This window comes from Drosophila ananassae, chromosome 3R (assembly GCF_017639315.1).
Source record: "Drosophila ananassae strain 14024-0371.13 chromosome 3R, ASM1763931v2, whole genome shotgun sequence".
NCBI lineage: Eukaryota > Metazoa > Arthropoda > Insecta > Diptera > Drosophilidae > Drosophila > Drosophila ananassae.
In genome coordinates, this window is record NC_057930.1 from 3,851,059 (window position 1) to 3,874,319 (window position 23,261).

General features: G+C 42.0%; 1 protein-coding gene across 1 annotated transcript in view; it reads left to right on the top strand.

The window, feature by feature from the left end:
- LOC6498720 (guanine nucleotide-binding protein subunit alpha homolog) overlaps window positions 1-23,261 on the top strand; it is a 46,825-nt gene that overhangs the window by 12,089 nt on the left and 11,475 nt on the right.

Here is a 23,261-nt window from a genome sequence, read left to right on the forward strand (position 1 = left end):
CTTGCAGAGGGTATTATAATTTTGGTCAAAAGTGTGCAACGCAGTGAAGGATACATCTCCGATCCTATAAAGTATTTATTCTTCATCAGGATCACCTCCTGAGTCGATATGAGCATGTCCGTCTGTCTGTTTCTACGCAAACTAGTCACTCAGTTTTAAGCTATCGAGTTGAAACTTTGCACACATCCTTCTTTCCTTTGCAGGCAGTATATAAGTCGGAACGGCCGGGATCGGTCGACTATATCCTATAGCTGCCATATAACTGATTGATCGGAAATGCCATGTTTTTTAAGTTAGAGGGGACTTTTCACACATGTTATATTTGACCAAAATATCTTATGTACAAAATTTCGTAAGGATCGGCCGACTATATCCTATAGCTGTCATAGAACGATGGAAATTGGCATAACTTTGGTGTTTTTTAAGTTAGAAAGATGGGATTTGGTACAGATTCTACTTTGGGAAAACAATTTGATTCGTCAAATCTTTCATAAGGATCGGCCCGTCTATATCCTATAGCTGTTATATAACTGATTGATCGGAAATGCTATAACTTCGTTGTTTTTCAAGTTAGAAGGATGGGAGTTTCAATGGATTCCTCTTTTGTCAAAATAATTCGATATGCCAAATTTCATAAGGATCGGCCAGCTATATACGATCCGCTATATATCTAATAATATAAGATGCGTGGCGCCACCTAGCGGACTGCGACTCAACTGCAATGGTATATAAACTTCGGCTCCGCCCGAAGTTAGCTATTCTTTCTTGTTTTTGGTTAAATTTTTAAGTTTTAAGATATGGGCATGATTTCTTTTTGTTAAATTTTAGGGTTTTAAGGGATGGCAAGGATGGGCATAGATTTTTTTTTAATTTGTAAGTTTTTACCTTTAAGGGATCTTGTTGGGCATATGTCGAACTACGATGACTGAAGATTAGTGGACGAAAGTATCTAGTCCGTCTACTAGGAACGTTAAAATCCATAAATAAGATTATATAGAAACATGCCACCCGGCATCGTTCTACGGTTTGTTAATGATGATAGTTGATTAATAAAGTCTACTACGATAAGAGGGGAGGTGAAGATTTGCATCCCAATTTAGTCCCCAAAGGCCGAGTCAGGAAGTTTTTTGTACAGATTCTATGTGATCTCGGTAACTCTGTATTGAGAACTCCATATACACGATCCATACTCAAGAATCGGAATTTAATAAAACTAAGCACAATTATAGCTTTATTAGCCATGTTAGATATGTTATATGGTCGGTAAATTTAAGTTTCAAATCTAATAGGACATCTAGATCATTAACCTGAAACGTTGGACATGTTGGGTTCTTGACGATAAGTAGCTCAAAATATAGATAAAGATATTAGTGGGGAATCCTAAAAGAATGAGTTTACTTATAAGAGGCGAATGCTTTACTGAAATCAGTGTAAATGACGACAGTTGGTAGTCATTTCAGAACCCATCCGTGACAAAAGACGTTATCACGAGCCACAGAAACATGTCGACACCTGAAGTGGGGAGACTCAACTCGGCGAATTTAGGTAGCGCTCAAATGGTAGGGGCGGTCCGCTGAAAGTGAATTGCCTATAATTCAAATTAAACGGTTTGCTAACAAATATTTAGAGTGCCAGCTTTCAAAGACATTTATGAGAGCACAATTCACAAGGTGAATTGGACAAAATCGCCTTTGTCTTTCTTACAAAGAAGATCCGATCTTTTATCAAAAGATATGCCAAATAAAAGGTTGGCTTATTGAATATTATACGTGTAACGCTGAGCTGGAATGGTGCCAGGTAAATAAGTTGTATGAAAAAACTGAGCAAAGAGTTTGGCCATTGCCTGATCAGTGTTCGCACAAGATTTTTCAAACGTAAGCAAAGGGGGAAAAGATACATGTTTACGCTTTGTGTTTACAAAGTTATAAAATTGATTCGGATCCTGAGTAAACTGAATCCGGCAGCGGCGAATATAACTCCTATAACATTCTGCGTTATGAACGGTGAAATTAGACTAAGCTACTTGAAAAACTAACCAGGAAACTAACTAAGCCAGATGAATTGTGTTTATTTAAAAGTCTTTTCATGACGTTCTTTAAATTTAATAGGTGCTTGGTATACCAAGGCGGATTATTTGAAGCGGACGTATATTTCAACGGTACGCAAGCATCGAAAAATATATTCAAAGTGTAATAAAATTTATTTAAGACAATGTTTATATCTTCACATGCCAGTAGACCGGACCAGTCAAAATATAAACTTTAATTTGTTCAGTTACGTAAAGTCCGCCTTATGAAAAAACTTTACGAACTTTATAAGATTTAATTGGAGACTTTAGGTCAATTTAAGACTTGGTTTCAATTAAAACATCATGAGTTTGATGATATGGATCCTCCGAATCAGAAAGGGGCAAAGTTCTGGAAAGAGTAATTCCAGAGACACAAGTCCAGAAACCGACCTAACTAATTTTTAACGTGGATAATTCGATCAAGTGACTTGTCAAAAATGCCCACAGGGAAGTGATGGTGCGTGTTAAGCAGTAAAGTCGGTTAATTATCAACATTAGACTACATGAGTTCAGGGATATTTAAGTCACCCAATCAGAAGATTAAAACGGATCGAAAAGCGGACAAATATTTCCAGTAGTGTTCGGTTCGGGACGAGGGTGGGTATGTAGGAACAGGTAACTTAAAAAGATTGACTGAACAAAATGATTTTAGTGCAAAGGAATCCGTTTATTGCCTTGGTGGCTCTTGCGATTTCACCTCTTCAGAAAGTGAATTTGGAATCTATAGAAACTAACACCCTCCTTCCTCCTTTGCAGTGTTTTATCACGTCTAAAAGTGGTGTATTTACTTGGAAAAAACCTTCGAATCTCGGCATAAAATCTCCGGCTGTTGGGCTAAGCAGCCCACCAGATAGGCTAATAAGAATATTGATATTTGTTTATCTGCAGCGGCATTTAATCTTCTCTTTTGTCTCCCAGATTCGCATGCACTTTGTTGTCATTTTGTAGCGCATGCGCTTTTGGGGAGCTTTGGAAGAGCTTCTGCGCCAAAGCGGTTCTTCTTCTTGTTATTTTGGGAGTTGTTATTGACGGGGCGCTTTTTGTTTTAATTGTCGGAATTAGCTTAATAAATTGAATATAAACTATCGAATCTCGTCTTTAATTCGGTCGCTATCAAAACTCTGATCGCTCAACATTGGTGACCCCGACGTGATCGCGCCCGAAGTTCAATCAGTTTTAATTTTCCCGAGAAACTGAAAAAACTGCGGTACGAAAAACACAAAATAAAAAAAAAAACATCTCTTGGTTGTCGATTTGCATCACTCGCACTGGAGATTTGCGGGATGGAGTCTGGATGTGGAACTACTGGATCTGCTGCCGCAAGCCGGGAAAGGATGCTGCGGAGAAGAGCAGAGGTGACGTGCCAGGAGATGGAGGCGCTGCATCATAAGGTGAAGGCTGCAGCGCGGAATGAGGATGGCACCATTATGGCGCTGGAGTCAGTGGAGAAGCGTTTGCGTGAGCGGTTCACCGCGCTTCAAGAAGAGTTGGAGGAGCTTAACTTCAGCGAGATCGGGAGTGAGCTTTATTGGAAATTCTCGCAGCTGGCAACTGATGTGCAGGTGGACATTCAGGTGGAGGTTGCCAAGCACTCCATGAGAATCGCTGCCCACTCCACACTTCTCGACGGTGCCGGTGTCTCACCCATGCCATACAAGCCAGCCCCATCCTTACCACCGTTGCCGATGCCAACATTTAGCGGCGGCTATGTTGACTGGCCGGATTTCTTCGCCCTTTTTAAGACGACGATTGACAGCCATCCTCACCTACAAAAATGGAAAAGCTCCGGTGGCTCATTTCATGCCAGCGCGAGTCAGCCTTGGGAGACGGTGAGAGCGCTGGAGAGTTACTGACGCGAACTACGATGTGGCTCTTGAACCTATTGCGCAATCGGTTTAGTAATCGGCGATTAATTTTCCAGTCTCACATCAACGAGATCCTGCAGCTTCGTGTGGTCGAGCCCGGATCTGTTGCTACGTTGCGGGAGCTGTCGGATCGGTTCAATGGGCATATGCGTGCTCCATGAGTTCCGGATCAGCTGCCGAGATCCAAGGATGCTTGCTCATCCAGATGTCCTACAGAAGTTGGATCCGTCACAAAAGCCAAGTGGGGAAGACACTCTGGCCTGGAAACAACGACAGCCTTCCGTCTTGGGAGTCCATGGGCACGATATCTTGGAGCAAAGGGTGCCGGACCTCTTGAATGCGGCGACTTTTCTTTGGCTGGCGTATCCCACAGCTAACCAAGTGGGCCGAGGGAGATCTACGAATAACCGATCGTCGTGCATGATTATCAACGCTCGTCCAGCTCTATGCGCCCTGTGTGGTGTTTTGGCGCACGCGCTTCCTACATGTCCCAGCTTCCTTGCCTTGCCACTTAGTCAACGGTACGACGAAGTGCGACGGCTGACCCGCTGCTTTGTATGTTTGGAGGATGGTCATTTTGCACGCGGATGTTCAGCTGCCCGATGTCCAAAGTGCAATCGCCGACATCATGCTTTGTTGCACCATTGCGGGCAGCTGCCCAGCTCTAACAATTCCCCACCACTACGAGGTTTGGTTTCCGCCGCTGGTGTTGCCGTTGCTGCCCCGCCTTCCCAGTCAATCAACACGATCTTGACGCAGGATCGCCCTACTGAAGTGCTTCTGCCAACCGCCAATATCCTCATCCGTGGTCGATCAGGTGCCTTTCTGCCTTGCAGAGTGTTATTGGACTCTGGTTCACAAGTTCACCTTATTTCATCGCGGCTGGCAAGTCAACTTCAGCTTCCTCGCACCAAAAGCTGTGTAGCGGTCGCAGGTCTCGGCGGCACTGAGTTTGCTACGGATGGATCCTCCGTTAATGTGTGTGTGAAGTCTCGACTAACCACATATTGTGCGAACCTAGAGGCGGTTATAGTGTCTCATATTGCGGACTGTCAGCCCAGCCTTAAAATTGATATTTCCAAATGGAAGATTCCTCACGGCGTAGCGCTGGCTGATCCCAACTTCCACAGACCGCAAGGTGTGGACCTGCTAATTGGAGCCAGCCTGTTCTTCAACCTATTGTCAGTTGGCCAAATCCAATTAGGTCACTGCCTCCCAGTTGTCCAAAATACACTATTTGGATGGGTGGTTTCTGGACGCAATGGACTATCGCGGGATGCTGGATTGCCCTATGCAGAAGGAGAAGAGGAGAAGAATCAACGTTCCGGCCCCCTGCACTCGTTAGGAGAACTCGACTCCCGCATTGGTCTATTGGGGGGAGCAATGAATGGTCAAGGGTTTGAAGAAATTGGTGTGCCTTTTTCGCCCTGTAAGTTCTAATCTTCTTAATGAAACTACGCAACCTGTGGAATATCCCTTAAAAGATGTGTCTGCTGCCCTTTCCAAAATTGTTATTGAAGGCACGCCCTTCAATAGGGGGGAGGATGTTGGGCTAAGCAGCCACCAGATCGGCTAATAAGAATATTGATAATTTGTTTATCTGCAGCGGCATTTAATCTATCTCTTTTGTCTCCCAGATTCGCCATGCACTTTGTTGTCATTTGTAGCGCATGCGCTTTTGGGAGCTTTGGAAGAGCTTCTGCGCCAAAGCGGTTCTTCTTCTTGTTATTTTGGGGAGTTTGTTATTGACGGGCCGCTTTTTGTTTTATTGTGCGGAATTAGCTTAATAAATTGAATATAAACTATCGAATCTCGTCTTTATTCGGTCGCTATCAAACTCTGATCGCTCAACACCGGCTTTAACCAAAATTCTGTAAAGACTATAATTTCGAGATGAAAGAAAGAACGGTACAGTATTCTGATAACCCTCTAGTATTCTGATAGGTAAATGTTAGTGAAGACATTACTTTTTTGAAACTGAGGAAGATGAGGTGGAAGGTTGGTCAGTGGCCGTAACATGTGGGAGTTTTACACCCACAGGTGTGGTTACAGAGTCAGCAGTGGATGGTAGGCTGGGAAGAGGAGATTGCCTTATTACAAGACTTCAACGCACAGACAAGTTTAAATTCCATGATTATAAAATATTTAATTTATTAATAATTTTGTTTTTATTATTGACGAACCTTGAACCAATGCACAAGGGAACCAAAAAGGGGAGATTAAATAGAGTAATTAGTGTGAGTTTGTAAACTGCAAAGAATAGAAATAAGAATCTCTATTGAGCGAGAATAGAAGCAACACCGTATAAGATGAAGAAGCAGAGCAGGGCTATGTTTGGAAGAAAATTAATAAAATTATTATTTTACCTTCACATATATCACTGCACACGCGAACCGATACGGATGTATGAAATGCAAAAGTTTTTTTTTATAAATGTAATGTTGTTTATAATGTAAGAGGAAGTAAAATCTGGCAACCAAAGCGGCTGGTTTTCCCAACTCCAGAACGCGCAAATGTTTAAATGCCATGTGACAAAAAATGTTTTTCAAAATTTCTCGGCAAACTAAGCTATTGGCCTTGCGAATTGTGTATTGTCATTTCGAATGCTAGGCGACTGGAAATTGAACCTCTTTTTCAGTCAAACGGAGTGAATCAGTCGGAATCATATGGAATACGTGGAATACATACATTATCATTTTGCTAAGTATTATTATACCGCAAGCGATTACACAGGCCGACAGTAAAACAATCTCACGTATAATTTCACCTAGCTTCTATAACTTTCAGTCCTGACCCAAAGTCAGACAACAAACAATTCAATGAATTTTTCCCAAAACATTTCTCCTATGGGACGATTTTTATTTTTCTTATTGAAATCAGTAGATCATACCATGTTTTAATTTTGGATTTAAAAAAAACGTGAATAATTTTATTGAAATTATTATAGGTGGTTAAATAATATTTTCGTCAATTAAATTCGAGTTTTTAATCTCATATTTTCTAAAAGGCATGGCTATCTAAAACTGGTTTCTATGTTCAAAAGTATATATCTATATATATAAAAGAACATCGTGTTTTATGTTACACCACTTATAAATCAAGAACGGAAGAACAGATTTGAGTGAAAATTGGTAGGGAGGTAGCTTAGAGCCAGGAGAAGGACATAGGATACTTTTTGTCCCGTTCGACAGCGTTCCTCCCTGGCCCATACTTTTTTATTTAGGCAGACAGCTAAGAAGAAAATGTCAATGTCAAAATGTCAGTTACAACCGAAGTCAAATTCATAGTCAGGCTCTCACAATTTAACGGAACGGTAATGGTCAAGTACCTGTCGATGAATCGAGCGGTTTAATATCATTTCCAAATAATTTCTGTAATTTTGTCTCATCAAAAGACGAACTTATCAACAATGTATTTCCAATATTATTTCTAACTACAAAAATAATGAATGGTTGAGTGAGCGAGCAATTTTAGCGGCTAAGAATAAAGATGTAGATGACCTGAACTACATAATTCAAAATAAGATCATTGGAACAATGCATTCATTCAAATCTATTGACTGCGTCACAAATGAAGATGAAGCCACCAACTATCCAATTGAATTTTTAAACTCTTTGGACGTGCCTGGCTTACCACCGCACAATTTACGCCTAAAGGTTGGCTCCGTAGTAATCATGCTTCGAAACATAAACAACCAAAACTGTGCACGGTACGCGTTTGGTGGTTAGTAAATTGATGAACAATGTAATTTACGCTACGATAATGATAGGAAAATTCAAAGGTGAGGAAGTTCTCATTCCGAGGATCCCGATGATCCCAACCGATATGCCGTTTGAATTTAAAAGACTTCAATTTCCGATACGTCTTGCATTTGCCATGACAATCAACAAATCACAAGGCCAATCCTTAAAAGTTTGTGGTTTAAATCTAGAACATTCATGTTTTTCCCATGGTCAATTATACGTGGCATGTTCACGGGTCGGAAGACCATCTGCGTTGTTTGTTTTTGCGCCTGATAATAAAACAAAAAATGTCGTGTATCACAAGGTGCTTAAGTGAAGAGCAACCTATGTACTAAAATACAGAAATAATAATGAATGATTAAGGAGGAGAAACAAAGAATATTGTATACCCACAAGTATTACAGAATTAAATTAATTTGAAAATTATTCTTTTTTGTTTGACTTATTTTTTATGCGTGCAACAACAATATGCCACAGCGAAACGTGGCAGGGTACTGCTAGTAATATATAAGAAAATAAAAATCTTCCATAGGAAAATGTTTGGGGAAAAATCATAGAAGACCAAAAATTCTAAAAGGCATGGCTATCTAATACTGTTTCTATGTTCAAAACGTATATATACTATATAAGAAAATAAAAATCTTCCATAGGAAAATGTTTGGGGAAAAATCATAGAAGACTAAAAATTAATGTAGAAAATCGGAGATTTCACCTTTGGATGAGTATTCCATCTTCTGGAATCTTTATGGTAACTGCTAGATACCATTTTTTCATTTTCGTTGGTACACATACATTTCAAAAATGATATGTACTAGAAACAATGATGTTAATCATCATTTCACGGCCTACATAATTAAATTCAATTTCTTCTCTTAGGTGTACGCGGAAACTGTGGGTGATAGAACCTATGTTTGTTCTGGACTTTGGTTCAGGGGAGTCTAAAGGTTATGGAGCAGTTAAAGTTATGCGTGGAGGAAAAATAAGTTGGAAATTCTCGGCTTGTGTTAATCGTTGCACAGTCGCGCTGGACTTAAAATACGCAATATCAAAATAAGTGTACCAACTTTGAGTTGCAAGTTATGTGGTGATATTGAATTTATTTGTATTAAAATAATTTTGTTCGGTCAATCTTTATACTTTAGCTGTTCTTATATACCACCTTCATCCAATCCACCCACATACTGGCAACATTTTTCCTATATTCGTTTCGTTTCTGATCGTCTGTTTGATGGTGACTAGCTGGTAGCTCTGGGTAACTTTAATATCTCCGGAACTAATTTGGTCTAATGTTAATAGTTCACCATCTTTATTGCTTAACTCGCACCACGAATTCCCTGCGGGCATGTTCAACATGTCACTCGGGTAAATTAACTACGTTAGAAATTCTTTAGGTCGGCTGCTGGACTTGTGTTTCGTTTTTGATCCTGATGGAATTACTCTTTCCAGAACTTTGTCCCTTTTAAACCCTGAGGATCCATAGCATCCCACTCTTGAGGTTTTAATCGAAAACAATTGCTTAATTGACCTTGATAATTATCCACTTAAATATCAGAAAGTTCGTTCTTCCGTAAGCCTGAGTTTATGGAAGTAAATAAGTTAATTTTGGATTTGATTGGTCTGATTTACTGGCATGTGAAGATATGAACATTAAACTACATAAATTTTATTTACGCTTCGAATATATTTTTCGACGCTTGTTTGCCGTGGAAATATCCGTCCGCTTCAAATAATACGCCTTGGTATACAAAGCGCCTATTAAATTTAAAGAACGTCATGAATAGACTTTTAAATAACACTAGAAAACCGGCGAACTCCGTGCGATGATTCCGTGTGATTAAAAAAAGGAGATTTTGTTTTTTATTTGAAAAGGAAAAATTTGTTTCTGACGTTAACACAAACAAAATGGATGATTTCCCAACTCGTGAACACGCAACGTATAACTGCGCATGTGAAAAACAATGATTTTCTAATTATATCGGCAAACACTAAGCGATTGACCTTGCGACTTGTTAATTGTCATTGCGAACGCAAGGCGAACTGGAAATTGCATTCGTTTGAAGTCAAACGGAACATCAGTCGGAACCATTGGTATTCGAGGAATGCATACATATTCACCTGCGTACTTTCCATTGATAATGGTTGCCTCAATCAAATTCGGCATAAGACTTTTTACCGAAAGTCGAGTACCGTTGCAAAGTCGCGATGGATTCAAATTGCGCAACATCATAATAACTGTACCAACGTTGAGTTGCAAGTTACGTGGTGAAAATTTTGAAAACTCCAGAGAGTTCAACTCCGTTGGATAATGTACTACATCATCGGGATTTGTTATGGAATCAACGGATTTGTATGTCACCCGAAATTTTTGATTAAAATAGTGAAATTCAGTACGTGTACATCATTATTCTTTGCGGCAAGAATTGCTCGTTGACTTAATTCTGATAATTTTCACTAAGGTTTGAGAAAACATTTTCAATAAAAAATCGGGAAAAAAGTCGCATCAACTGGGACTTTTCCTTTTCCAAAAGTTAACAATGGTTGGGTTGATCATTTTGAAGTTTAACTCTCGTATTAGCGATAATGTTTTTATGTAAAGGCGATGCCATCAGGCAAGCAGTCAATTCATCTGCAGGCGTTTCACGGGTAATTACTGGCAACGTCTGCCTGAAATCGCCTGCAAATAATATCATCAAGCCGCCAAAGATGTTATTTCGACGAAGTACCTTCAGTGTGAAGTTAAATGCTTCAATTGATTTCTTATTTGCCATTGTTCACTCATTCCAGTCAATGAGCTGGTATTTTATCAACATTGCATGTTGATACATTATGAAATATTACATGTTGGAGTATCAATTGTGTTTAAATTGAGTGTAAACTTAAGCGCTGAACGTGCAGTACAACCGCCATCTAGAAGAGCCGCCGCAATCCAGGTGCGTCCAGGAAGAATAGACCACGAGTTTTATTGTCCACCGCTTGCATTAATGTCTCGTATACTTGTTTTTGCTGTTCATTGTATCAATGTATCAACATTGTATTGCAGCTCTCGATTTAATTCTTGGTTGAATGCATCGTGAATCGATCGATTGTTCGCAATAACTCTTACTTCAATCAGTAGCTTGTTTGCAATACCCAAGCATTGATCCTCAATCTGAAGCAAATCCGATTTCATCGGTTATTTGGATGTCAGGGTTATTCGTTTGAATGCAAGACATCTTGACATATGTCGTCTTTGTATTTGTTCCATAACTTTGTGAAGGAAAACATAAGGTGCTGATAATTGCGAACAGCGTTCGTATTTCATGAAACAACTGAGTCTGCAAGTGTTAAATTATAATTCAAATCGTTCTCCAGCAAACCCAATAGTTGGCATGCTTATCGATTTTTAGTTTTCAAATGCGCAATGATTTTGATCCACGTACATTTACCAACAGCAATCACCAATAAAAACATTCATCATTTCCAGGATGAACAGTCTACTTGCGGCCTAGTGCATCTGCGAAAAACTCGTATGGCCAATCATGAACAGGGGTCCATGTTTGCGACGTCGGAATTTCTTCACCAAAAAGCAAAGTATCCTCTACTTCTGCCTTATTGGCCCCAAAAATTTTCTGAATATGATGGCGTTATCTCAAAATAAATTTGGCAAAACCCTCTCCTTCTGTAGGACAGCTAGTACGTTCAATATATTTATATCTTTATCATCAACATTATCTACAACAGCGTCAGGTAAAAAGAATGGCACAGATTGAAGCTGTGCCCAACCAAAATGTAATAATTGGCTTTTCTTGCGTATGGGAGTATTAATTTCTTCAGTTATGAGATAAATCTTGAAAGCTTTTAACCACTTCTCCCACTCAACACGCAAAAGAGACTTAATGGTTTCGCAGAATGAGTTAATTACGTTTTCCATCATTTTTTTCTTATGTTTGAAATAAAAAAATAAGCCCATTTCTATTGGTTAAACTGCCACTGACTCTGTGGCTTTAAATATCCGGTTTGTTTCTGAAACACAAAAGCACCCAAACTAAATGTTTTAAGTCTTAGACTCGAAGTCAAGCATATAAAAAATTTACTGTTTCCAAAGTGGGGTACGACTCCTGACTCGCGGCCAGATATAGCATATTTTTGCGAACTTTGAACTTCATGAGTTTTAAGGGGAGACTTAAGGTAAGGGGCTACCGGCTGTTCAGACAAAATCAGATAAAATATTAGAAATGGATGAATATCGAACAAGTGTTGCCAGTTTGTGGGCGGTTCGGACGTAGATGGTTTATAAGAACAGGTAATGCCCGATACGAATGACTGGCCAAGATTTTAATGAAAAGAAACACCCATATCCCCAAAGTCTTGTGATTTTACCTTTTTAGAGGCGAATTTAGAGTCTGCAAAAATTAGAACTTTGGCTCCCATTTGCAGAGATTGCTCACATCTAAAAGTACTTACTAGGAAAAACTTCGAAGCTAATAATCTGCGGCTTTAACAAAATTTCTGTAAAGACTATAATAGGTTAGGTTAGGTTAAGGCGGTGATGCTAGGGCTCCTTGTGTTGCTGCTGGGGCAAGGGTTTCACCTAAGTGCTACCCCCCGCCCCTTCGCGTCTACCAGGGTGCATGTATGCCTAAACTATCTGTGGCGGCCCATGGTCCCAACCTGCTTTTTTTATGAAGGCAACCAGTTCGCGTGGAGAAATCTCTGAGAGATCGTTGAGGTCCGAGAGTTCTGCGGACCCGAAGTGTTTGAGTCTGCTGCGACCAAGTGCCGGGCAGTGGCATAGGAGGTGCGTGACCGATTCCACCTCCTCTTCATCCCTGCAGCTCCTGCAATAATCATTGTGGGGGACTGCAAGCCTGTCCGCGTGTTCACCTATCAGCCAGTGCCCAGTTATTGCCCCAATCGCTAGGCTACAGTCTGGTCTGGTGAGAGCAATAAGTCTCGCTGATCTTTTCTGAGAACGTGTCGGCCAGATCAGACGTGAGGTTCTACAGTTCTGGAGATTTCTCCATTTCATATTGGCTGGCTGCCAGGTCAAAAAACTCCCTGCCCTTTAGCCTGCAAGTAGCCAAGGGTATGCCTACAAATTCTTTCTCCGGTAGGAGAGGGTAAGTAGTCCCTGCCCTAGCTAGTTCGTCTGCAGCGCAGTTTCCGTCGTGGTCCCTGTGACCGGGAACCCAAATGAGGTAGATGTCATGCTGTTCAGCCATCTCTTTATTTATTTATTATTTATTGAAGTTACAATTATCTGTTATTTATATATACAATTTTAAAATTAAAATTAAAATTAATTAATTATAATTAAGAATTAGGAAAATTATTCAAAAGAAAAACAAACAATTTAGATTTTATACATCAAGGGATAATTCAGGGGAAAATAAATGGGACAATAGATTATAATTTTTACAAATAACACGAAAAGGATCATGGTCCGCAAAATTTGATCTACAAATTGGTAACCAAAGGGGTCGGAAGGACCTGGTTGACCTATTTGGAACAGAAAATTTGATTTTTTCAAGTAAAAGATTAGAGTCAACTTGACCAAGAATGAGTTTATGAAGGAGAATGGCCCCAGCACAAGTACGACGTACCTGCAATGGTGGCAGGTCTAATAACTTTAGCCGACAACGATATGGTGGAAGAAGACCATCTGAGTCCCAGTTTAAATATTTTAAGGCAAATAAAAGAAACTGCTTTTGCACTGATTCAATACTTCTTTGATGAACCATATACTGCGGACTCCAAACGCATGAACAGTATTCAAGGATCGGACGAACCAAAGAGATATACAACGTTTTAGTGGTAAAGGGATCATCAACTCTTTTGACCAGCGCTTGATAAATGCAAGTACTCCTCTGGCTTTATTAACTGTTAGAGAAATATGTTCATTAAACAACAGCTTGTGATCGAAAAGAACTCCAAGATCATTCATTAAGGAAACACGATCTAAAAAGTGATTCCCAAGTGAGTACGAGATGACATGAGGCGTGCTACGGTTAAACGTCATAACCTTGCATTTTGAGCAGTTTAGTGAGAGGAGATTATTAGAGCACCACAAGAATACTTCGTCAAGGTCAAACTGTAGATGTCTATGAAGAAAGTGGTCAGAGTAAAAAAACAGAGCTTCACATCATCAGCATACATAAGTGTAGTAGCATAGCTCACGACACTAGGCAAGTCTTTAACAAAGAGGATAAACAGAAGAGGTCCTAAGTGACTGCCTTGCGGAACACCAGATGTTACTTTTATAACTTGAGATGTGATGTACTTGAACAAAACCCGCTGCGTGCGATTAGATAGATATGAAGTCATCCACTTTATGATATTAGGAGGGAAACCCATAAGATAAAGTTTCTGGAGAAGGAGACGGTGATTAACAGAATCGAAAGCTTTGCTAAAATCGGTTTAAATAACATCGGTTTGCATTCGTTTGAGAAAACCATTATGGCCGATCGAAGTGAATTCTAGCAAATTGGTTGTTGTAGAACGATTTTTGACAACCATGCTGGGTGGAGGAAATTATGCTTTTGCAATGATGTTGCAGTTGCAATGTAACCAATTTCTCCAGCAGCTTGGGAATAGCAGAAAGTTTAGCAATACCACGGTAGTTATCAATAAGTATTTTAGAACCTTTCTTATGAAGTGGAATAATAAAAGATTCATTCCATCTCTTGGGAAGGCATGAAAGGTCCAAAGATAAATTGAATAGGGTAGTAAGAGGATAGCATAGGATATCGGAGCAGTACCTAAGAATACAGCTCGGGACGTTATCAGGACCAACAAAAAAAAGATATCCAAGATTGAAAGATCATTAGAAACATCAAGATGATTAAATTTAGACAAGTAGATATTGTTTATATACGGAATATTATAAGGATATGTAGAATTTAAATTATAAGAATCGGACGAATAAGTTGATTGAAAGAATGATGCAAAGAGATTTGCAATACCATGATCTGAGGAATCAGAAATATTTTTATAAGATAGGGAAGGAGGAAAAAGACTGGATTTACGTTTCATATTGACAAACGGAGCTCGGATCATTTCGGAAGTTAGCCTTACAATTTACGATGTAACGCTTATAAAGTTGATTATTAAGAAGAATAAACTGGTTACGAATGTAAAGAAAGTTTGTCTGATGAAACAAAGATCCAGACTTAAGAAACATTTTGTAAGCTCTAGATTTCCTGTTCTTAAGACGAGAAAGGTGTTTGTTAAACCATGGCGGTTTCGTTGATGAAGACGATGATAGTACTGGAACAAATTTGTCCAACGCGTTGTGGATTACATCATAAAAAGAATCAGTAGAAGCATCAATAGAGTTAAAAGATGAAAGATATTCCCAGTCAATTCAGCTAAATGATTGCGAAGAGCGTTGTAATCCGTTTTTCGGAAACATTTAGAACGATACTCAGCCTCATAGTTATGCATATTAGGGACATCAATTAACACCGAAACCAATAGTGTGGGATGGTGTACATCTTCAGGAAGCGATAGTGGTGAAGAACGATTTACAGTGACAGAGGATATTCTATTACAGAAAATAAGGTCTAGGGACCTGCTAAGTGTGTTAAGGATGGGGTTAATTTGGGAAAGAGCAATTTCAATTAATTCATCAATGAAGTCGTTATGGCAACTAGAATGCAAGGAATTGTCATCTTCACACGGGATCCAGGAGATTTGGGGAAGGTTGAAATCACCCATGATTAGGACAAAATCAGAGTCATTGACTGATGATAAAACGTATTTGATAGCATTAATATACCGTATCATCAACCGATGGAGGTATATAAGAACAGGTCATGAAATATGAGACGGACCAACAGTTATTTTTACTGCGATAAATTCGATTCCAAACTGATTCGGGAAAGTGATTAGTTCAGCCGAGTATTTAATACTGACAGCTATGAGGACACCACCGCCGAAAGAAGGCCTATCCAATCGAAACGCAGTGTAGTTTGGAACAAAAATTTCATAATCAGAGACAGAGGAATTAAGCCAGGTTTCAGTAAGTGCAATAGCATCAAATTCAAAAGAAGCACTCTTAGTAAAAAATTGGCTCAGTTTACCCTGAATACTTCGAACGTTTTGGTAGCAGCAAGAAAAAACATTATTACTCAGTTTTTTGAAGCTGAATCGGCAAAGTTGTGATTCAGAGGGTCTTTAGCTAAAAATTCGTGAATAATACTGTGCTCGGGCCAAGCTGACGGATCAAGTTCTTTTTCAAAGTAGGATTCAGGAATTACAATTTTGAAAGAGGATATACTGCGCTTATGTTTAAAATTAAACTTAAAGACCGCTAATTCATTAGGAGCTACCTTAAGATGGTTTAAGAGGTGACTCCTGACATCATCCACAGTGGCATCCGGCATGAGGCGGGATACAAATAAAGCTTTACGAGGTGCAACAGCTCTAAGCGAAAGCCAAAGGATCTTAACACAGGCGCCACACCAGTGAAAGGCCTAGGAGACGGTGCCACTGGAACCAGCAGGTTTTCTAACGATGGAGGATCCAAGGACATAGGTGGAACAAGACTCATTGACGATTCCATTGGCAGACTTGGTGAATGGATCACTTCCACAGAAACAACAGGAGGCGATGGAGTATTAGGAGTTAAGAATTTATCCGAATGAATCACATGAGAAGCAGGAGTGCCCAATAGATTGACCCGCCATCGGGTTATTATTCGGAATTTTTCTCCTTGGAGATTCACTTAGTAACTTGAGACCAAGAAATTGGGTCTCAAGAGTAAGGAATTGCTCATTAAGTGCAGCAAACTGCTTACGGACATCGAGAAAACCGTTTCTCGTCTGCTTCATGAAGGTCCGCATCTCAGACTCAATCTCTCTGCAGGCAATACAAGACCATGTCAGACCAATATTCTTAGTGATGAGATCGCTTATCCGTCCATTGTGCCCACCACCAGCACATTTAATATGTGAGCAGTTGTTGCAAAGCCAGCAGGACAGATACGAATCTCCAGTGATGGATCCTCCAAACTCGCATTTCTTAGCAGTGCAAATTAGACTCATTATTGACTGAGATTTGTCCACTGTAGTGAGAGCGAGAAGAGTTCAATGGTAGAGTTCAAAGAGTTCAGTGGTAGAGAGGCACGTGAGAGGCAAAGAGATACGAATGTGACGATAACCGCTTCAGAGTAACAATGATATAACGGGATTACTCGATCGGAGAATAGACTCAGGAATATATATATATGAATATTCGCAGAGCACGGCAGAAGTAATATTGAAGAATAATATTATTTTTAAGAAGTGTGTGGATAATGAACTATGTAAGTCAATTATCTCCGACAATGATACGCCGAAAGAGGAGTCTCGTATCAAAGATATATGTAGATATATGTAGGTAATAAGATGAGAGCAATCGCAAAAAAACGTCGGGATACGGCAAAGTCAGACGGAAGACGATCTCTCGTTGAGAGATCTGCGACTGTCATTGACTGTCCTGGAGTTGGACGAGAATCCGTCCAGTGCCTTGAGCGCTGCTTGACTGTCTGAGAAGATGCATATTGTATCCCGATTGCCCCTTAGTGCTGGGGATTCCAGTGCTTCCCTTATGGCTACTACTTCAGCCTGGAAAACACTGCAGTGGTCAGGGAGTCTGAAGGACTCCTTTAGGCTCAAATTTTCACAAAAATAACCGCCTCCCACCTGGCCGTTAAGTTTTGATCCATCTGTGTAGATATGAATGGAGCCCTCCGGTCCCGTTGTCCGGGCGTCCCATTCCTCCCTCGAGGGGATGATGATTCTGTAATTAGTGGTGGGTTGGTCGATGGGCACGCAGTAATCCGTGCCCCCCTCAGGCATGAAGTGATGTAGGTCCAGTCTGGTATGACCAAAACTATTCTTGCTCCATAGATTCGCCTCTCGCAGTCTTATTGCCGCCAGAGTGGCTATCTTTACCCCCATCAGTTCTACTGGTAGTAGGTCAAGGATGATATCTAGGGCGTCGCTAGGCGTAGTACGTAGACTGCCTGTAATACAGACCTCCGCCATGCGCTGCGTCTTCCTGAATCTTTCCCTGCATAAGGAGTTGTCCAGGGCTGGCACTGGAGATGGAGACCACAACTCCATAGAATAAGATTGGTCTGATGATCGCTGTGTATAACCATCTGACTATCTTGGGGGACATTCCCCATTTCAGGCCTACCGCCTTGCGGCAGGTAATAGAGTGCTATTGCCGCTTTCTTAGTCCTATCTGCGGTGTTCAGCTTCCAGTCCAGTTTCCTGTCTAGTGTGATGCCTTGGTACTTCGCACTATCACTAAGAACTAATGTTTCCCCTAGAAGCTTCGGAAGCCTTAGATTTGGTATTTTGTACTTCCTGGTGAACAGCACGAGCTCTGTCTTGGACGGATTGACTCCCAGCCCGTTCCTTTGCGCCCAGGCCGACAGAACTTCAAGCTTCCCTGTCATTAGGTCGCATAGCGTTTGTGGGTATTTCCCTACGAAGGCAATAGCAACATCGTCCGCGTACGCAATGATCTTACAGGCGCCACCCTCCAAGGATCGTAGTAGGCTATTAACCACCACGTTCCAGAGTAGTGGTGAGAGTACACCTCCTTGCGGGGTGCCCTCTTGACGTATCTTTGAATAGTCGAACCTCCAAGAGTAGCCTCGACACTCCTGTTGTTGCATCTGCCGTATTAAGTGAACTGATCGGTCATCTATTCCAAGTCCCGTCAGTTCATCACTGATTGAGCACGGCAAGATGTTGTTGAAGGCCCCTTCTATGTCTAGAAAAAGCAACAAGTGCGTATTCCTTAAAGTTGATCGTCGCTCGGCGATCATAGTGATTTCGTGCCAGGGCTGTTTCTGTGATCGGCCCCTTTTGTAAGCATGCTGAGAGCATAAGAGTCCCTTGGGTTAATGGTTAGTTGGAGATGGAGACTCAAGAGTCTTTCCATAGTCTTAAGGAGGAAGGATGAAAGACTTATAGGTCTGAAGTCCTTAGGGGTGCCAGTGGGAGGTTTTCCCGCCGTGGGTATGAATACAACCTTCGTGCACAGCCACGCCTTTGGTACCATACCAGTAGTGAAGACTGTACTGAAGATTTTCTTGATCCATTTCCTTAGGTTAATACCGGCCCTGGATAACTGAGCCGGTATAATACCGTCTGGGCCCGGAGATTTGAAGGGTTTAAAGCTTTCTATTGCCCACTTAAGATTTCTGTCAGTAAGTAGGTAGTTGAGTAAGCTCTGATTGCCCTGGCTACGCATCCCCTGGGTTGTTTCTTCCGATGAGCAACCCGGGAAGTGTGCGTTGACAAGGGTCTCCAGGGATTCCTGGCTTGAGGTAGTCCACCGCCCATCCGTGTTCTTAATATAACCTACGATGGGGGCTGTAGTAGAGAGAATCTTTCTTAGGCGGGCGGCCTCCGATGTTTCCTGGATATTGGTGCAGAAATTGGCCCAGGCAACCCTCTTTGCCTTACGCAATTCTTTGTTATATCGCCTGAGTACAGCTTTATAGGCCTCCCACGCGTCGTCTGTGTTTGTACGGTGCGCGTGGTTAAAGGCCCGACGTGCATTTTTCTTGAAGGGGGCTAGCGACGAGGTCCACCATGGAGGCTTCTTCGATCTACCTAATCTACCTAATCTTTTCTTGGGGCAGGCCCTATGGTATGCTTTTGCGCTCGTCGCAGTAAGCTTTCCTACCATGGCGTTGAGGCCCTCGTAGGACTCGATAGTCTCTGAAGGTGGTTCACCTAGGGATCTCTCGAGTATCTTTTTCCCAGTTTTTTCCCAGTTTTTTCCAGTCTTTTTCCCACTTATCTCCCAGTTTGCCTTCCTAGGGTTTCGAACTGCTTGCTTGGTGACTTTTCAAAATTTACGACTACCTCAATGTAGCGGTGGTCTGAAAAGGTGATTGCATCAGCCAGGGAGTGCGAGAATAGGGTAATGTCAAGAACCTCTCTCCTGTTCTTGATGACGAAGGTGGGTTCTGATCCTCTGTTACCCACTATAAGCTTAGAGCTGAGGATAAAATCGAAGATTGACTCACCCCTCTCATTTGTGTCCGTGCTTCCCCACTGACTATGATGAGCGTTGGCATCGCATCCTATTAGTAGGTCGATTTTTCTCCTCTCGCTGTCTTCCACTAGCCGCCTAAGTAGCGAGTGCCGGGGGGTTCCTGTTTGGTCATGACCCATATATGCCGAGCATATTCTTAGATGGCCGCCTTGGCCTTCTATCGCTGCGGCTACATGATCTTCATTGCTGAAATTTGGTAGCAAGAAAATGTTAAGGCTCATTTTTGCGAGAATGCATGCTTGCTTTTTACCTGTTACATCGGCTGTGTACAGTCTGAAATCCGACGCCCCCAAACCGAGAATCCTGTCTCCATGGATCCAGGGTTCTTGGATGAGGGCCACGTCAGCTCCACTCTCTGCGAGATGGAGCAGGAGTGCGGCGGATGCCACCTTACTGTGATGGAGATTTATCTGCAGGAATGTCAGAGACATCCTTTAGATTTTCCACTACAGTAACCTCAGCCTCGGTGTCGGAGCTTAGCAGTGAGTCCTCCTCCATGCCGACGCCCCCAAGAGCCCTTGCCAAGTCACTCTCCTCTGAGGTGTACCCTTCATGTCCTCCTCCACATCTGACATTCCATCTGGGCGGACCTCTTCGGTCGGTTCCCCCAAGTCTAGCTCCTGTGCGTCTGTCTCCAAGTCGATGCCTCCTGGCTTATTCTTCGCATCCGACTTGTAGATCCTCACCGCAACGTGCTCGAACCCGTACTTAATACGGCTACCAGCACCCTCCAGGATCCTAGCAGTCTCCTCATTTAGAGTGAGGCCGACCTGCCTTCTTAGTCCCACTGCTTCCTCCACCTTGGCGACTCTCCAGTCCGCCGTAGGGAGTGTGGGATTGCACATCTTGAGCATGGCCAGTATGGCCAGCAGGGTCCGCCGGCTTCTCTGTCAGCCATACGCGCGCCCTCGGTTTGCTAGGGATCTTGTCCCAGTCCACCGCCTCCAGTCTGGCTCCTGGGTAAACCTACCGCATAATTGCGTCGCTTGGAGATGTTTACCCTGTAGAGGCTTACAGACTTCGCATCTTGGCACGCTATCACCTTGATGCTACCTTGGTACCACCCTGCGTCTCCGCCAAAGCTCCTTGGGGATCAGGCCATCTTTGGAGCCGTTGTCAACGACCCCAATGCTGGTCCTACCCTTAGTAACCTCTGCGAAGGATCTGTTGCTCTATTGCGTCTGCACCTTTTTTTTCTTCGCCAGGGGCGCTCCACCGTCCGTCGACCTCTGCCTCTTCCCACTTTGTGCGCTATCCTTGGCAGAGTCGCCTACTTCTGTCGGCTTCTTCGGATCCAGTCTCACTCCCGCTTTTGCTGGCTGAAAGTCAGGCAGGATTTCCCTCGCCCACTTTATTATCTCAGCCTGGTCGGGGTTGGATTCCGCCGATGGGTCTGCCCTCATCAGAATGAAGGCCGCTCTCCTCCTATCCTTGTAGGAGCCCTTCCGCTGCAAGGGGCCAGCAGTCGCCGGACCGGGGCCTTCCTTAGGGATGCCGCCGGTGCGAGAGGAGCTCGACCCTGGGGTCTTTCCCCCCACCCCGTTCGGTGGTCCCATAGTGGGCCCCGTTTTGGGGGTCGGTGCCTTGGCATCTCCACCTACACCGGCGCAGCTCGCCTCCGGACGTTGTCCCTCAGTGGGGAGCTTCGCCATCCCAGCATCTCTTTGGCCTCTATCTGCCTTGGAGATTGACGGATCCATGATCCCATTTCCGGACTTTCTTGGGGAGTTACGTTCTCCACTATTTTTATTTATATTTTTGTTCAGATTCATACTTGGACCCACGAGTAGGCAGGAAGGGGTTCGTCCATCATGACATAGCCCGCTTATCATGATTAGCCTGATTGAAACTGAGGGGTCGGCCGGTCCCCCAGAGTCCGCATATAACGTCCGTGCACCCCCCGGACATACATCCCTCGGCATATGCTGTTCCACCTTGGATTGGGGTGATTTGAGGAAGGGAATGTTCTTCTCCCCGCCCGACTACGATTCGCCAGCGTCCTCGGCAGAGACATGACCTTACCGGGACCTGTTACCAGCCGCCCTCACGTGGAGAGTATAGTCGCACTATCAGCGGTGTACACAGTTACGGCACATGAAATCATGCATTTCTCCCCCTGTAGTACCCGTTTGCTGATGGCCGAAGAAAAGAAGACTATAATAAGAACTATCAGAATACAGCTGATACTTTTTGCTGGTGAAGAACATGAAGTGGAAGGTTGGTCAGCGTTCCAACATATGGGACATGTGGGAGATTAGCTTTGGTTCTGGCTTTAATGTAAGCCAAGATATCAATCTCAGTGACATCAGTCGATGTCAAGGATTTAGACGGTTGGTTACCCTGTTGAGTTATTTTTAAGGGGATATAAAATAATAATTAAGGGAGGAGGGTATCACTTGAAGTGATACAATTGCTCATACATACTGAGACATAATAGATGTTGGCCGATTCTCATAGATACCGGATAAGCACAAAAAATTTCATCAAAATCGGTCAAGCCGTTTCGGAGGAGTATGGTAACGAAAACTGTGACACGAGAATTTTATATATTAGATTTAAAATAAATGAATGTGAAATAATTCGATATAGACCATTGTACCTCGAACAATAAACCCTAAGAGGATCATGTGTCACATACTGTGAATAGAGGACTAAAGTTTCTAGTCCTTCCATTCGGAACGTAAAACTTTAAGCGTGTTTTTAAATGGTGGCTATAGCACTATATTCTATATAGGATTCTTTGCTGTCTTGATAAACACCATATTGGACGGACCAAGGATATAAAAAAGCTTTTAGTAATATGAGGGTCGTTAAATTCTTTTGTTTGCGCTTAGTCTTTACACAGTTATAAAACTGCTTCCTGAGTGTGAACTGAATTCGACAACGGCGAATATAATTTTTATAACATTTGGCGTTTTGGACGGTGCATTCAAACAGAGTATCTTGAGAAATCTATACTGCCACAGTTCTTTTCTATTTAATTAAAAGCCAGTTTTTATTTTTGTTTAAATTTTGTGAGGCTCCTTGTAAACCAAGGAGGATTATTTGAAGCGGACGGATATTTCCACCGCCCACATAAGTCAAAAAATTTACTTAATGTATAATACAATTTTTCTAAGATGATATTTAGATTGGTGAATGCCAGAGTATCGGACCAGTCAAAGTATCAATTAACCAAATCAGTTTTTGAAAGTCAGCCTTACGAAAACAACGAATTTTCTTTGACACGCGGAAGGCTTCCTAATCGACGCCAGAAAGTATGCTTGCTCTCTCTCAGAGCGAAACCCCTTTGATTTGAAATATTTACGTTTTCGGTTGACCTTTAACAGATGAGTTAAATTTAATAGGGTCTGTTAAAAATAACTCAGAAACCAAATCACTTGAATAGTAAAACAATGAGAGTTTTTAAAGATCCTAAAAACTAAAAACTCAGTTCAAAAGATCCTAAAACTAAAAACTCAGTTCAAAAGATCCTAAAAACTAAAAACTCAGTTCAAAAGGTCTTTTATGTTTTGACTCAAAAACAAACAATTTTGCCTCAAC